At 40.8% G+C, this 15,692-nt stretch overlaps 1 protein-coding gene and 1 long non-coding RNA gene across 2 annotated transcripts in view; both read left to right on the top strand.

Moving 5' to 3' along the window:
- Positions 1-15,692, top strand: part of LOC105010062 (serine/threonine-protein kinase Nek4-like) — a 717,288-nt gene that overhangs the window by 252,472 nt on the left and 449,124 nt on the right. The gene's annotated exons all lie outside the window — the stretch shown is intronic.
- On the top strand, positions 13,883-15,471 carry LOC117593937. The gene is made up of 3 exons (XR_004575399.1): positions 13,883-14,081; positions 14,680-14,743; positions 14,845-15,471. It is a non-coding gene; the product is annotated as an uncharacterized LOC117593937 (long non-coding RNA).

The raw sequence follows: 15,692 nt of genomic DNA on the forward strand, positions 1-15,692 counted from the left end.
GGCTCTATGTATTTCTTTTAGTCAAAAACAAGAAAATAGGATAAGTGGATGGATGAATAATGTAATGTTTTAGTTAATAATTAAATGTTTTAATAATTGAATGATTTTTTTAAGATTGTAAGAGCCTGTTTATTATCTTTTTGTCACAGTAAAATACAATGGCTATTCTAGGGCATTGTGGTCGGGAAGTTTTTACTGAAGATTGTGAGTTCGATTCCGACAACTTTTGAGCAGCGAGTGAATGATATAAATACATTTTTATTTTTGACCTATCCACTGTAGAAAAAGAAACCGTAACCATGTTGCAAACACAAAACTCTACCATTGGTTCCACATTGGTATACTTAGCAAGTGGCCAATCTATTGGTGTCCGTGAATCTCTATGACAACCAGATCAGTGGCCCGTAGCTAAGAAATACACTTCGGTGTGACATCCTCCCCTCATAGTCCAACTGTCAAACTGAGAGAGGTGGTATTTTTAGAGCCCTGTAATGTGACTTCCTTTACAAATATGTTATTTTCCTTCTCTGTGTAAAACTGGGTCACTGTAGTAAGCAGATCCTAGACCTGATAACAAACAGTCCAATTGAAACGCATTAAAACCAGTAGCTGAGTTTATTTTACTAAATACAAATTGCACCAATGGTTGTCTTTATTTGTAAGTTGCTTATTTGAGATTAACTTGTACCCTTGGGGCTGGTTTTACAGACACAAATTAAGCCTAGCCTAGTGTAACAGCTGGGCACAGCCTAAGCCGTGTCGGCGGTTGCATTTTTATGTTCATTGTATTGTAGTTGTTGTTAATCTTTTTCTATGATTTGTTGTTTCAATCCCTTGTGTTCATAGATTTCACCTGTGTCTAGTTTGGCCTTCATCACCTCCCTATTCAGTTTCCCCAGTTCCCTGTATCTCGGTCATTGTTTCGTGTGACATGATTTGTTCAGGTAAAAGTACTTTCATTAAACTATATTGTTCCACATACTCTGACTGTGTCCTTCCTCCACCACATCAAGACGTTACACTTGGTTGTAATATCAGCTCCTCATGGCACCGCCGCTCCCCTTCCTCTCTGGAGTTTTAACCACCGTCATGAGATTGATGACAGCAGCACATCCCGAGGACAAGCCTGTTTCCAATCACTGTTTAGTTGTTTATATTATGTTGTTCACCCACAGCACCTCACTGATTATTGTTAGTCTACTAGCTAATGTGCTGGTGCGCTTATTTTTTCCTTCCAAATAAAATAATTTAATGTAAACATTTGAATGTTTTGTTTTGTTTATTTTTCCTTTTTGCCTCTCTTTTACACACTCGATATATTCGCACCATCACTGAATAATCCGTCCACCCTGAGGCACTTCTTCTTTTCGTTATTTTTTGGCTTTGGCACTTCTTCTTTGCGTTATTTTTTGGCTTTTTCCGTTCTTTTTTTTTTGGTTGGTTTTTTCCTCCATCACCACCGGTCCCAGGATGAGACAGAGCGGCTGTGATCGAGAGCAGTTTTTTAGCAAGTATTCAGATCCCTCTAGCAACTCTTTATCAAAAAAGCGACAAGCAAGAAATCTAGCGACTTTTTCAGGTGTTATTGGAGACTTTTGGAGACTCTGACGTGAAAGCACATATCGTTCTAGAGAGTCGGGATTGGTGCGAGCGACTTATATGTTTGAAGCAGGGGAATAGCACGGCCTCGGAATGTGCCCTGTGGTTCCGGTGGGTGGCGGTGTCCAGCGGGATGGAATGAGCCGTCTCTGAGGACTGCTTTCTGCAGGGGCTTGTGGACTGTGGTCTAGATGAAGCTGGCTTGTGTGAGTGGTTCCATGTCGTGGGACGCCTTCATCACCAGGCGTCATTGATGGGCAGCTCTTGGACCATGACCGCCTGGTACATCGTCCCCATCTCTCACCCTCTCGGATGGAGCCTGGGCCAATGGAGTTGGGAATCACCAGGCTTTCTGCAGAGGTCCTATTTCAGGTCCTCGATTCCCATTCAGGCTTTGGATGTCCGTCCGGTGGGGTCCAGCTCGATTACTCACGTGACTCGCTCTTTCACGGTCACCATCAACGGCTGCCATCGAGAGAGACTGAAACTGCTGGTCATGACGTCGTCCATACACCCCGTCATCCTAGGTCTTCCATGGCTCCAAAAGCACAACTCCAACATCATCTGGAGCAAACGGAAGATCCTGGGGTGGTCGACGGGATGCCGGAAGACCTGCCTGATGGTGACGTATGGAGCCACATACGTGGAGAGTCCCGCAGGAGTCCTCCCAGCAAACATCATGCCAGAGTACACTGATCTGGGTGGGGTGTTCTCCACCGAGAAAGACAGGTGTCTGACTGCTCCTGGGACTCCTCCATTGACCTCCTGCCAGAGTCTGTGCCCCCAGGATCTACCCACTCTCTGTGGGCGAAACTGGAGGACTGTGACACTACATCATGTGGTGGGTGATGTATTGGTGGTCTGGTATGGGGAGGACTGTGACACTACATCATGTGGTGGGTGATGTATTGGTGGTCTGGTATGGGGAGGACTGTGACACTACATCATGTTGTGGGTGATGTATTGGTGGTCTGGTATGGGGAGGACTGTGACACTACATCATGTTGTGGGTGATGTATTAGTGGTCTGGTATGGGGAGGACTGTGACACTACATCATGTTGTGGGTGATGTATTGGTGGTTTGGTATGGGGAGGACTGTGACACTGCATCATGTCGTGGGTGATGTATTGGTGGTCTGGTATGGGGAGGACTGTGACACTACATCATGTTGTGGGTGATGTATTGGTGGTCTGGTATGGGGAGGACTGTGACACTACATCATGTGGTGGGTGATGTATTGGTGGTCTGGTATGGGGAGGACTGTGACACTACATCATGTTGTGGGTGATGTATTGGTGGTCTGGTATGGGGAGGACTATGACACTACATCATGTGGTGGGTGATGTATTGGTGTTCTGGTATGGGGAGGACTGTGACACTACATCATGTTGTGGGTGATGTATTGGTGTTCTGGTATGGGGAGGACTGTGACACTACATCATGTTGTGGGTGATGTATTGGTGGTCTGGTATGGGGAGGACTGTGACACTACATCATGTGGTGGGTGATGTATTGGTGGTCTGGTATGGGGAGGACTGTGACACTACATCATGTCGTGCCCTGTGTGCCCACAGTTTAAGGCACTGTGAGCGACTCCAGCGGTGAAACTACATCCTCTCCCAGTGGGAAACTACATCCTCTCCCAGTGGGGAAGAGGAGCGTAGCTGGGTCCAGTACCTGGTGGGCTGGGAGGGTTATGGCTCTGAGGAGCGTAGCTGGGTCCAGGCGGTGGACATCTGCAACCCCTCCTTGACATCGGAGTTCCATGCTTGCTGTCCGGACCGTCTGCTCCTCGCCCTTCTGGGTCGTCCGGGTCGCCGGGGAGCCGTACCGGGGGGGTAATGTTACGGTGGGGGTGGGGGGGTGGGGGTAATGTAACGTCTGCTCCACATGGCACCATGGCTCCCCTTTCTTCTCTTATTTTGTGCTTCCAAAAGAAAATATCTTAAAATAAACATTTGAATCATTCGTTTTGTTCCTTTTTCTTTTTTGACTCCCTTTTACACACTTGTTATACTTGTTATGTCTGTGTTGATGCCTGTTAGAGTACAGAGACAACATTGAAAGATTTTTAGTGGAGTGGGAAAATGAACCCGGAGGGGAGTCAGTCAGTGATGAGTGGTAGTAAAGTTGGTTTCACTCACTCATCCTATTCTGGCCTGTGCTTTGGGCAGCAAGACACCAGTATCCTACCAGCAGGCCCATAACCAGGGTATGAGTTTTAGTGAGGTCCAACTTTTCAGAATGTTTAAGCTAATATGCTGCACACTTATACAATGTGATTTGAAGTAGGGTAACATTAAGCATAAATGACCAGAGCCATTATCACTGAAAAATAGGAACCAGTAATTAATTAATTCTTAGCTTAGCTGCTGCTTCACATACACACAAATTTTTTTCAAATCTGTGAAACCATTATTGCTGAACCGTAAGATGTCTACTTTAGCCTTGTTAAATGCCATGAAAACAGTATGCATTGACATATGCATCTTCTGATTAAGAGTAATGTAGCCATGCATCAATATTTTCCCACTCAATATTGTACTTCATGTACATTTCCCCAAACGTTTGTTTTGGATAACTTTGAGGCTGTGTAGCTCCTTCAAAATGTATTGAAGCAGGTGGAAATTATGTGTTCTCCCTGTCCAACCTGGACTCAGAATGATGACGTAGACTATTTTACGTACATTTTAGGCAGAAGATATATTAAGTGCACTTTAGAGTCGGAATGAACAAAAAAAGCAGTAACAGTGGTCCGAACTGGCAACCTGTAACTAGTATTGGTTGAAGTATATGAAGTGATTTTATTTGTAATCCTAACCCATTCCATAACCCTAACCTTAACCCCAGTGCTGTGATAGCTAACCTTAATCCAAACCTTAACCTGAACCCCAGAGCTGTGAGACGTAACCTTAAACTAACCTTTTTTGTTTCCTAACCGTAGCCCAAACCTTAACCCTAAACTTAACCCGGTCGGGTGAGATCTAACCTTAACCCCAGTGCGGTGATGCCTAACGTCAACGTAACGTTGATGATAAAATGCTTTTATAACATATACTAGCGACCTTGCTATTGCTGTTACTCAATTACTAAATCACCATGTCTAGTTTTGGCTGTTGTGTAAGGCGTCTGCCTGGTAATACAAACGTTGCTGGTTTGAAACATAGGTCTAACATTTTGTCAAGAAATCATACGTTTGTCTGGCGTTCGTATTCTATTTTATGTTTTAATAGTGCTCGTAACATGTGTTCGTAAGATATGTTACATTTCAATAATTTCATAATGTATCATACATTTTGGTGGCGCATTGTAATGTAATCTAACGTAACGTCACATATCATACGAAATCCAGTGCCAAGGATTTTCGTAAAATAGTCTACGTAGGTTCCTGAGACCAGGTTGACCTGTCTTTTCTTCCTGCTTCAGTCTCTCTGTGACAGTCTGGGTTCCTGTGTTCTTCCTGTCTGTTCTTTCTGCTTCAGCCTCTCTGTGACAGTTTGTATTCACCCTGTATTCTCCCTGTCTGTTCTTCCTGTTTCATTAACCCTTCTCTTACCTACTGAACACATTTTACAAGAAACCTTAGAATGGATTATAATTGATAAAATAATTAAAGACTCTAATATAAATTAAAATATATATTTGTATCAAATCCTTATGCCTTCTTTGAATGCATAGAAGGCCCTGACGTTACCCTACTCTTAAGTTCTGATCTAATTTCAGGGGAAACAATCCTATATTGGGTTTTATGAATGGAAATAAGTGCATTTAAAAGTGGGATTAAACAAACCTCCGTCCGTTGTTCTCCAGTTGGAAATGATCATTGATAAATGACACTACTGTAGTTCTCAGACTTAATTCTCATGTGTGACCATGAATATTTGCATGTCAAAATCATCCCTTCAAGCCCCTGGGTAACATACAATGTCAAAGCATGAAACAACAATGTGAACCAAAATATTAGTAAGTATTAGTGTAGATGCTGTAGTCTCTCAGAATGTTTTTTTGTTTGTTGTTGCTCTCTGAGCTACTAAGAAAACGTTGGCTATAAAGATAGGACGTTTAGGACAATTTGTGATTATTAGGAATTAGTTTATCAGAATGTGGAAATATGTTTTTCTTTAAATGAGATTTCAACAATCACTGATGGGCCTCCATCCATAACAGCTCCCTCATTGTAAATTCACTGACATGAACAAATTACATTGAATATTGTAGATATCATAATGTCAATAAGCCCTAAGTAAACAGCCTAACATGATTCTATTAATCCGAGTGACTTATGGTAAATAAATACATTTTAAAAGAGCTAGGTGAAACAACAACACAATTTACTAGTAAATGCATTGTAATCAATTAATTATTTATGTTCAAAAGTCAGTGCTGGAAAGAAAGACCATAAGAATACACTTAAACCACAGTCACTCTGACCTGTTCAGTTGAGTTCTACAGTGACAGGAGATATATGTGCTACAAAGATTGATAAAGTAGTATCCCAGTCTAGTTCCAGTAACCCTGGAGACTCTTACACCATCAGTATAACTTCTGTGTCCGACCAGGGCCAGTACTGGTGTGAGTGACACAGAGTGTCTAGACCCACATCTTCACAACCAAGAAGACATTACTCTCACTGTTCTAGTTCAGTTTTTTGTTCTATGAGTCTCTTTGCTGTCAAACAGAGTCAATCATGTAGACTGGGACAATCCATCAATCTTTAGTTATCTTATTATATTTCCATGAGAACATCATTGCTAAGAAACTTTTTTAATCTGATGTTTGTCTTTATATAACTGTTTCTACTGATCTGCCCATCAATGGTACAGGTACGCTAATTTATCTTTTAAAGAATGCAATTCTATCACTATCACTCTTTTTATAAACGCTATTATTCTGAGACAATCATGGTCTGTGTGCCACTATATATGTTGTGTCATCAATACATTACTATACAGAGGAATAATTATACATCTGAAATATTGGTTGGCTGACTATTTGTCTTCATTGATATTTGTGTTTTTATAGTTCCACCAAGAGCCTCAGTGAGAGTCTCTCCTCATGGTCTCCTCTACTCTGGAGAGACTGTTACTCTGCAGTTTGACATATCAAACTACACAGACTGGACATACTGGTGGTACAGAAAGGATCAACTACAGAGTCCAGGTTCACCTTCTAAAAGCATCACAACTGTGTCTGACCAGGTGAGTCAGTACCAGTGTCAGGGGAGAAGAACAGATCGTCCCCAGTCGTCACAACTCAGTGTTTCCCTCCACATCAGTGTCACTGGTGAGTTCACTATTAAAACTTTACCATTAACTTGTTGTTGGTTGGTAGAAAAGATGTATAATTATGTGAGTGTTTTGTTAACAGGATCTTTTAACTCAAACCAATTCCAACAGGTAATAAGCCAAAGGCCACAATGAGTTCAGACCAAAAGGACGTATTGAGAGGTGCGATTGTTGACGTGCTGTACGCTGCCTGCTGTAACCTACCTGGCTACCTGCCAAACTTTTTTGAATTTACCCTGTATGAACTAATTAGTCAAAATTCTACTTTTATCTGTTGACCTCTTACCCAACTTTACTACACCGGGTCTCTTTTTGGACATAATTAACAGAGCTACTCAACCCTGAACACCCGAGGCTAAGTATCATTAAAATGCCTTATCACTGTAATTGTTACAACACGGAGAACTATCGTTTTCAGGTAAAGATAGCAGTGTTAGAGGCTTGGCCTCTAGTTAGTGTAGAAATTGAAAAAACTGCGTCAGTGCCACCAGGAAGAAACACTAGTGTTGTTAGCCCCCCAGCACACCTCCTTCAGCTGGGCAAGAACATTCTCTTGGTCACTGGGAAGAAATTCCGTCGACCAGTTAAACCTAAATCATTGCTAAATCCAACTTAGACTTTCAACAGGTTTTCCCCACTGGAGTCGGAGTCAAGGCCCGAGCCGTCTTCGGAGGGGAATGATCAGCAGGCATGTTCTACCGGTGGCCTGGAAAAACTGAAAACTTTAGTCATTGGCGATTCCATTACCAGCAGTATTACACTAAAGAATCAGCCGCCGATCGTACATTGTTTACCGGGGGGCAGAGACACCGACATAGCCGCAAATCTGGGGCTGGTGCTAGCAAAGTCTAAAACTGGCAAGTATAGAGAGTACAGAGATATTGTTATTCACGTTGGCAACAAAGACGTTAGGATGAAACAGTCAGAGGTTACGAAGCAGAACATAGCATCAGCATGTAAACTAGCTAGAAAGATCGAGTAATTGTCTCTGGCCCCCTCCCAGCTAGGGGTGGTGACGAGCTCTACAGCAGACTTGTGCAACTCAATCGCTGGCTGAAAACTGAGTTCTGCCAGTCGCAGGAGGTAGAGTTTGTAGATAACTGGCTTTCTTTTTGGGACTCTCCCAGAAATAGGGCCAGGCCTGATCTGCTGAGGAGCGACGGACTCCATCCTAGCTGGAGTGGTGCTCTTCTTTTATCTAGGAACATTGACAGGATTATCACTCCTACCCAGCAAGCAACACGCCAGTGGCCCACTGGCGGCCCACTAGCTTTTTGCCCACTAGCGTTTCTACAAAGCATCTGGCCAGCCGCTTTTTTTTATAGCGCGCGTCGCAATCGGGCCGCTTTCATGACAATGCCTTTTAACAATACCCTGATCAGCGGCTCACCAGCGGCCCGACGGCTGTTTTATTTATAATAATCCTTTATAATAATTTTGGTCATATCACAAATGACAATGAACTGAATAAAATCTAAACAATTTATTTCAAATAGTGCAAGATGCATACAAAAAAGCATGCATTATACAGCAAGCATACAAAATAAACATGTGCAAATGAATTCAAATAGAAATGTTACAAAATCTAATAGTGCAAGAAAACGTGTCCAGTAACAGATAGTCAAATTACAGTATTTGAATGTGAAAGTACAAAATAAACATAATACAATACAAAATAAACAAGGGCTAGAATGGCAGTAATACACATAAGTATGACCTAGCAGCAATCAATAGTTATTGAATATCAGATACATCAGTGCAATAAGCTAATGGATGGTGGCATAACACTACAACTACAGTCAAAATTAAGAACATTCACACAGAGCTATAAATATATTAGGAGAATAATGCAATCATGTATATAATAGCAGCAGTAAAAAAAAAAAAAAAAGAAATACAGTACTGCAGCTTAGCAGCAATATTGGTTGTGCTGGCGATTTAATGTTAGTAGTGATGTTAGTAGTGCTGGAGACAAACACAATAATGCAGTTAATTTTTGAAATACCTTAGACAGAGAGAACTATTTGATTAAATGGTGTTGCTATTTAGACTAATTAACATTTTAATCATTTAGCAGATGCTTTTATTCAGAGTGACTTACAGTAAATGCATACATTTTAAAAGAGCTAGGTGAAATAACCACACCGTTTAGTATTGAATGCATTCTAATCAATTAATTATTTAAAGTTAGTGCTGGAAAAAAGACCATACAAATATACATAAAACAAAATAAACAAAGTTAACAAATACAGCTCCGGAAACAATTAGGAGACCACTGCACCTTTTTCTATCCTGACCAAAAAAGTTCAAAAAAAGGAAAGTTTTGAGTGAGGAACAGAATCGTTCAATCTGCAGTAGTCCCTTAATTTTAACCCTTAAGTACCTCACTCGGAACCGTCCTTTTCGACTTCTTTGGAAAGGAAAGAAAAAGGTGCAGGGGTGTCTTAATTTTTTCTGGAGCTGTATATGGTAGCAGTGAAACTATTTTTAATGTTCTAAGAAAGGTATGTTTTTAGATGCTCACCAGATAACAAAGTCATTCTCAAATACCTCTTTGGTTTATCCCACCCCACTCTCCCTTTCTTTACTAAGTGTAGAATGGATGAGAAATAAATGTCCAACTGTTGTAGTTGCTCTGATAATTGTTGTTTCTACAGTTCCTCCAACAGCATCAGTGAGAGTCTCTCCTCATGGTCTCCTCTACTCTGGAGAGACTGTTACTCTACAGTTTGACATATCAGACTACACAGACTGGACGTACCGATGGTCCCAAAACAACCAAACACTTCCCACTCAGACAAGTAAAACCATCAGATACATCATCCCCATCATAAAGACAGGTCAAACTGATCTGTACAGATGTGAGGGGATGAGGACAGATCAACCCCAGAGGTCAGAACCCAGTAATGACCTCTCCATCAGTGTCACTGGTGTTCACTATTATACTCTATCAGTTACTACATGTTCATTATTATATGTTTCATTTTTAAGGATGTCATTAATAAACATGCCATTATGTTATGTGTCTCTGTTTTCACAGCTATGATTAAAGCTACACTGTTGGTAAAGCCAAACCCAGTGTATCCTGGAGAGACAGTCACTCTGACCTGTTCAGTTGGGTCCTACAGTGACTGGAGATATAAGTGGTACAAAGACAGTAATGATACTGTAGTATCCCAGTCTGACAGACACACTGTAACAGGAGACACCCTCACCATCAGTAGAGCTGCTGAGTCTGACCAGGGTCTCTACTGGTGTCAGGGAGAGAGAGACTCCAGACCCAAATCTACCTCCATCAGTCAACTTGTCAGTATCACTGTGATTGGTGAGTTACTTCTGTGTGTTGTATAATCCTGTACAGGTTAATAGTGATGTTTTTATAGTGGTATCATAGTGATGTTAGCAGTAGTGTGTTGTTACTATCATAGTGATGTTAGTAGTAGTGTTTTGTTACTTGGTATCATATTGATGTTAGTAGTAGTGTGTAGTTACTTGGTATCATTGTGATGTTAGTAGTAGTGTGTTGTGACTTGGTATCATTGTGATGTTAGTAGTAGTGTGTTGTGACTTGGTATCATTGTGATGTTAGGCAAAAGGCGTATTCCAAAACAGGCAGAAGGTCAGATCACTGGCGACGGTACAGAAGGGACAGGCTAAATCGAAGGCGAGAAAAAACTATCAAGAAGGGTCGTCACAAAGAAGGCTATAGCGATACTAAATGCAAACCCAAAAACAGGCTCACTAGAATCGATAAACAAAACAATACCTCTCAAAGAACTAACACAAATGGCCTAAACTAAATACTGTGCTAATGAGGGCAGGTGTGAATAAACTGGTGCAACCACTAAATGTGACGGGACACAGGAGGTGAGCTGTGTTCAGGAACAACACTAGGAAGAAAAAACATGGTAAAATCAGGAACGGAACAGGGCAACACATAGGGAGAACACCTTACAAGATTTTATTCAAATGAGGTGTTGCAAAAATGAGTACATCCTACAATGAATTCTACCAAATATAATATTTTGTATGGCCTCCATGATTTTTAAAGACATCACAGACTCTTCTGCACATGGAATGATCAAGTTGATGACATACTGCCCCATCACTTTTTTCCCATTCTTGGAGAATGAGCTCTTTCAGAGTCATGAGTCATTATCATGTTGACAGAGAGCACAGTGACCCAGGGTGTGGAGCATCTTCTCTTTCAGTATTTCTCAGTACATCTGTGAATTCATGATGCCCTCAATGAAGTGCAATACACCGACATCTGGAGCACTCATACAACCCCACAGAAGAACACTGGCACTGCCCTGCTTTACCTTGCTTTACTGTGGGTATCATGCTTTACTGTGGGTACCATGTTTTACTGTTGGTACCATGCTTTACTGTGGGTATCATGCTTTACTGTGGGTACCATGCTTTACTGTGGGTACTATGCTTTACTGTGGGTACCATGTTTTACTGTGAGTACCATGTTTTACTGTTGGTACCATGCTTTACTGTGGGTATCATGCTTTACTGTGGGTACCATGCTTTACTGTGGGTACTATGCTTTACTGTGGGTACCATGTTTTACTGTGAGTACCATGCTTTACTGTGGGTATCGTGCTTTACTGTGAGTACCATGTTTTACTGTTGGTACCATGCTTTACTGTGGGTATCGTGCTTTACTGTGAGTACCATGTTTTACTGTTGGTACCATGCTTTACTGTGGGTACCATGCTTTACTGTGGGTACCATGCTTTACTGTGTGTACCATGCTTTACTGTGGGTACCATGCTTTACTGTGAGTACCATGTTTTACTGTTGGTACCATGCTTTACTATGTGTACCATGCTTTACTATGTGTACCATGCTTTACTGTGGGTACCATGCTTTACTGTGAGTACCATGTTTTACTGTTGGTACCATGCTTTACTGTGGGTATCGTGCTTTACTGTGAGTACCATGTTTTACTGTGGGTACCATGCTTTACTGTGGGTACCATGCTTTACTGTGGGTACCATGCTTTACTGTTGGTACCATGTTTTACTGTTGGTACCATGCTTTACTGTGGGTACCATGCTTTACTGTGAGTACCATGCTTTACTGTGGGTACCATGCTTTACTGTTGGTACCATGTTTTACTGTTGGTACCATGCTTTACTGTGGGTACCATGCTTTACTGTGGGTACCATGCTTTACTGTGTGTACCATGCTTTACTGTGGGTACCATGCTTTACTGTGAGTACCATGTTTTACTGTTGGTACCATGCTTTACTATGTGTACCATGCTTTTCTGTGGGTACCATGCTTTACTGTGAGTACCATGTTTTACTGTTGGTACCATGCTTTACTGTGGGTATCGTGCTTTACTGTGAGTACCATGTTTTACTGTTGGTACCATGCTTTACTGTGGGTATCGTGCTTTACTGTGAGTACCATGTTTTACTGTGGGTACCATGCTTTACTGTGGGTACCATGCTTTACTGTGGGTACCATGCTTTACTGTTGGTACCATGTTTTACTGTTGGTACCATGCTTTACTGTGGGTACCATGCTTTACTGTGAGTACCATGCTTTACTGTGGGTACCATGCTTTACTGTTGGTACCATGTTTTACTGTTGGTACCATGCTTTACTGTTGGTACCATGCTTTACTGTGGGTACCATGCTTTACTGTGGGTACCATGCTTTACTGTGGGTACCATGCTTTACTGTGGGAACCATGTAGTTTTCATTGCACTCTTCACCCTTGTGACACCATATAGTTTGGATGCCATCAGTTCCAAAAATATTGACCTTTATCTGATCTGACCAAAATATAGAGTTCCAAAATCCTTCACTCATGTCAACATGGGCCCTGGCAAATGCTTTACTAGTCCATCCTTTTTGAATTTTTGAATAACTTTTGCTAATGTATTCCAACTGATTAGCAATGCTTTACTAATTGTCTTGTAGCCTTGTACTTTCTTGTGTAAAGAAATGACTTTCCTTCTCAAGACTTGTGACATTTCTCTTCCATGTGGGGGCATAATTGTCAGCATTGATTGATAATTGTCAGCATTGATTGATAATAGCAAATCACCTATTTACTAATGGGAGCTGGCTTCAGATGAACCAGTTATATTCAAGGCATCAGAAACAATCGAACATGCTGTCAAATAAACACACTCCTATACAATTTGTGATGAAGCTGTAAAAATAACTTTTTGCGCAAACATGCCCCTGAGCATTGTCTATGGAGCCTTCGATGCATCTGGCATTAATGATCAGCTTGTAGATCTATCATGTGTTAGAGAGAGATGGGGAAAGTGTGAACAGAGTGCTGCCTACATGCAGCATCATGAGCTAAACCGATCACAAAATTACCTGCATGACAATTGACTGTACTGTCTGACAGAACAACAACCTAGCCCAGTTTCCCTACACCTTACCCAAGACTGAAACTTTCCCCATGAGGGAACTCCCAAAAACCCTGTGGTGACCCATTTATCAGGTTTTACTATCGTTGTGGGGATTTCAGATCCCCATATATACCCATAGACATGGATCCCAGACACACACAACCACACACATACAGTGATGTGTACATTCTAATTATAGAGACACTGATTCCATGCATTTCTAAACACTTATGGTTACAAACAAATCAGGCTAGTTTTCAGGATTTTGGTTACCTTTGAGCAGTCATTGTTCTGACCTGGGAACACTTCCCATTTTAGAAGTTGATGAAGAAATCGAATTTTGGAATTCTGGAGTTACAGGCAGAAATGTGGCTCTAAATCTTCATTTTTGGTAACTGGAAATGTTGATTGTCAGCAGCAGCATTCAACATGAAACCTTAGATTTCTCCATAGGAGAGAGTAACACAGAGCTTTTCAAAGTATTCTGGCCTGGGGATGGACTTACGACATATTACTATTTTTTTAACTCCACATGGGATTTGTTTTGGATCCACTGGGTTTAACCAATCATAATAGTTCCACCTACCAATGGGTTATAGCCAATCAGAGGCAAAGTCGGGCAGGTATTTGTGGTCTTTGAGTACGGTGTGTTAACCCGGCAACGCAGCAAGAAAATGGAGGCAGAATGTATTAAACCTGGCGAAAAATACAGCTTTAATCGAGAAAGGGGTTAAAACCAAATGGCGCTGGGCATGGATAAAGGAAAACGTTGGAGATGGAAAGCCGTTCAGCACTTGGTGCCACAAGGTGAGGGAGTTGGGTGCTTGATTCTGCAGCGTGTTCAAAATATATTCTGAACGGCAGCAGCGCTAAGAAAGTGTTTGCTGTTAATATGCAGTTGTTTTTCCCCACATTGATTCATTGTAAGATATTATTATGGAAATATGTAATCTACATTGACCACCTTAATTTAAAATGTGGTTGGAAGAATTCAAAACTGATCCAAAACAAAAGCTGTTTTACCAGTCAAATTAACTATAATGAATGCATATTGAATTACATTGAAATACTGTGTAATTGTTCGACCCACCCTAAAAGAAGGTTTCAGGCTCAGGATTATTTTCACTTTAAGTCCTGCTAACAGCAACAGTTGTTAAAACACTCAATAAAAATCAATTGCTCTGGGAAAATAATGCCTCACATTTTTTTTTCCTCAGCGGGCATCAAGTTTGTATATTGCTCTGGCAATGCAGATGTTTCAGATATTTCAGTTAATTTGTGTCACTGTAAAAAGAGATTTTTTTTTTTACCGGAGCTCAGAGTACATTTCGACTGATCACATTGCTTGATTTTACCATCCACTATAAAATATTCTGCAGATAACAGTTATGTTCCTCTTCTACAGAATTAACATCCTCACCAATATCAGAATCAAGTCTATTCTCCAGTAAGACCCTTTAAAGACTACAGTAAGACTTTATAACATTTTATTAAAGTATATAAAACTAATGGTCTGATATTACAGCATGTATAAGTAGTTGCTTATTAAGTATGTGCTGATTTGTTGCAGGTCCTTGTGGGGAACATGGATGTGATATTTCCACACACTCTCCATGTAGGATGCAGTCCTACACAGAAGTGTGAGAAAACTCACACACCCAAAGTGTTGCCTTTTAAGTTTCATGATTTAACCATTTGTGATTGGCATTCCAAGTTTTTTTTTTTTTTTGGTGAGCTGGCTTATTTAGCTCCTAATAGGCTTTTTCTTCAAAATGCATAAAAGTCCTGTCATGTTTTAGATCACTTGAGAAATATGACACAAATATTAACGGTTTGTACTTATATCATGATTGACATTATCCACCGCTAAAGCAACTCTTTGCTTGGTACTGTGGTTATAAATATGTTGTAATGTTTCATCTTTGACTCATTAATACGCTCTGTTAAGTTGATTGAATAAAATATCTGTATAACAGTTGCCACCAGATGAGTTGAATGTTTTTTTTACAGTAAACAGAAGTGCATCATCATCATCAACTTCCACTCAACCTCCTATTGTTCAGCCCTCCTTTATGAATAATGTAGATATTATGCTCCGCAATGTGTGATTAAAAGGGGAAAAATGTATTTGATTCAGGAAAAGGAATATACAAGTTAGAGTTTTGTTGCTGTATTTGAATATTCTGAGTGTCCTGTACATAAGACTAATAAAAACTGAATAACACACACTGGTATTTCCTATCTCCCTATCTCTACCTTCTTTGTATTTAACATGTTAGCAATTTAGCAGAGGCTTTTTTTAATACTTCTGGAAAACAACCATGGTGTTGGAACCACCCCACTCAACTGGAATACTTTGGTTTTCTTTTCAATTTGCAAAGCAACTGCTATCTGTGAATCTGACAATGTGGCAAGTGA

Source organism: Esox lucius, chromosome 24 (genome assembly GCF_011004845.1).
Source record: "Esox lucius isolate fEsoLuc1 chromosome 24, fEsoLuc1.pri, whole genome shotgun sequence".
Lineage (NCBI taxonomy): Eukaryota > Metazoa > Chordata > Actinopteri > Esociformes > Esocidae > Esox > Esox lucius.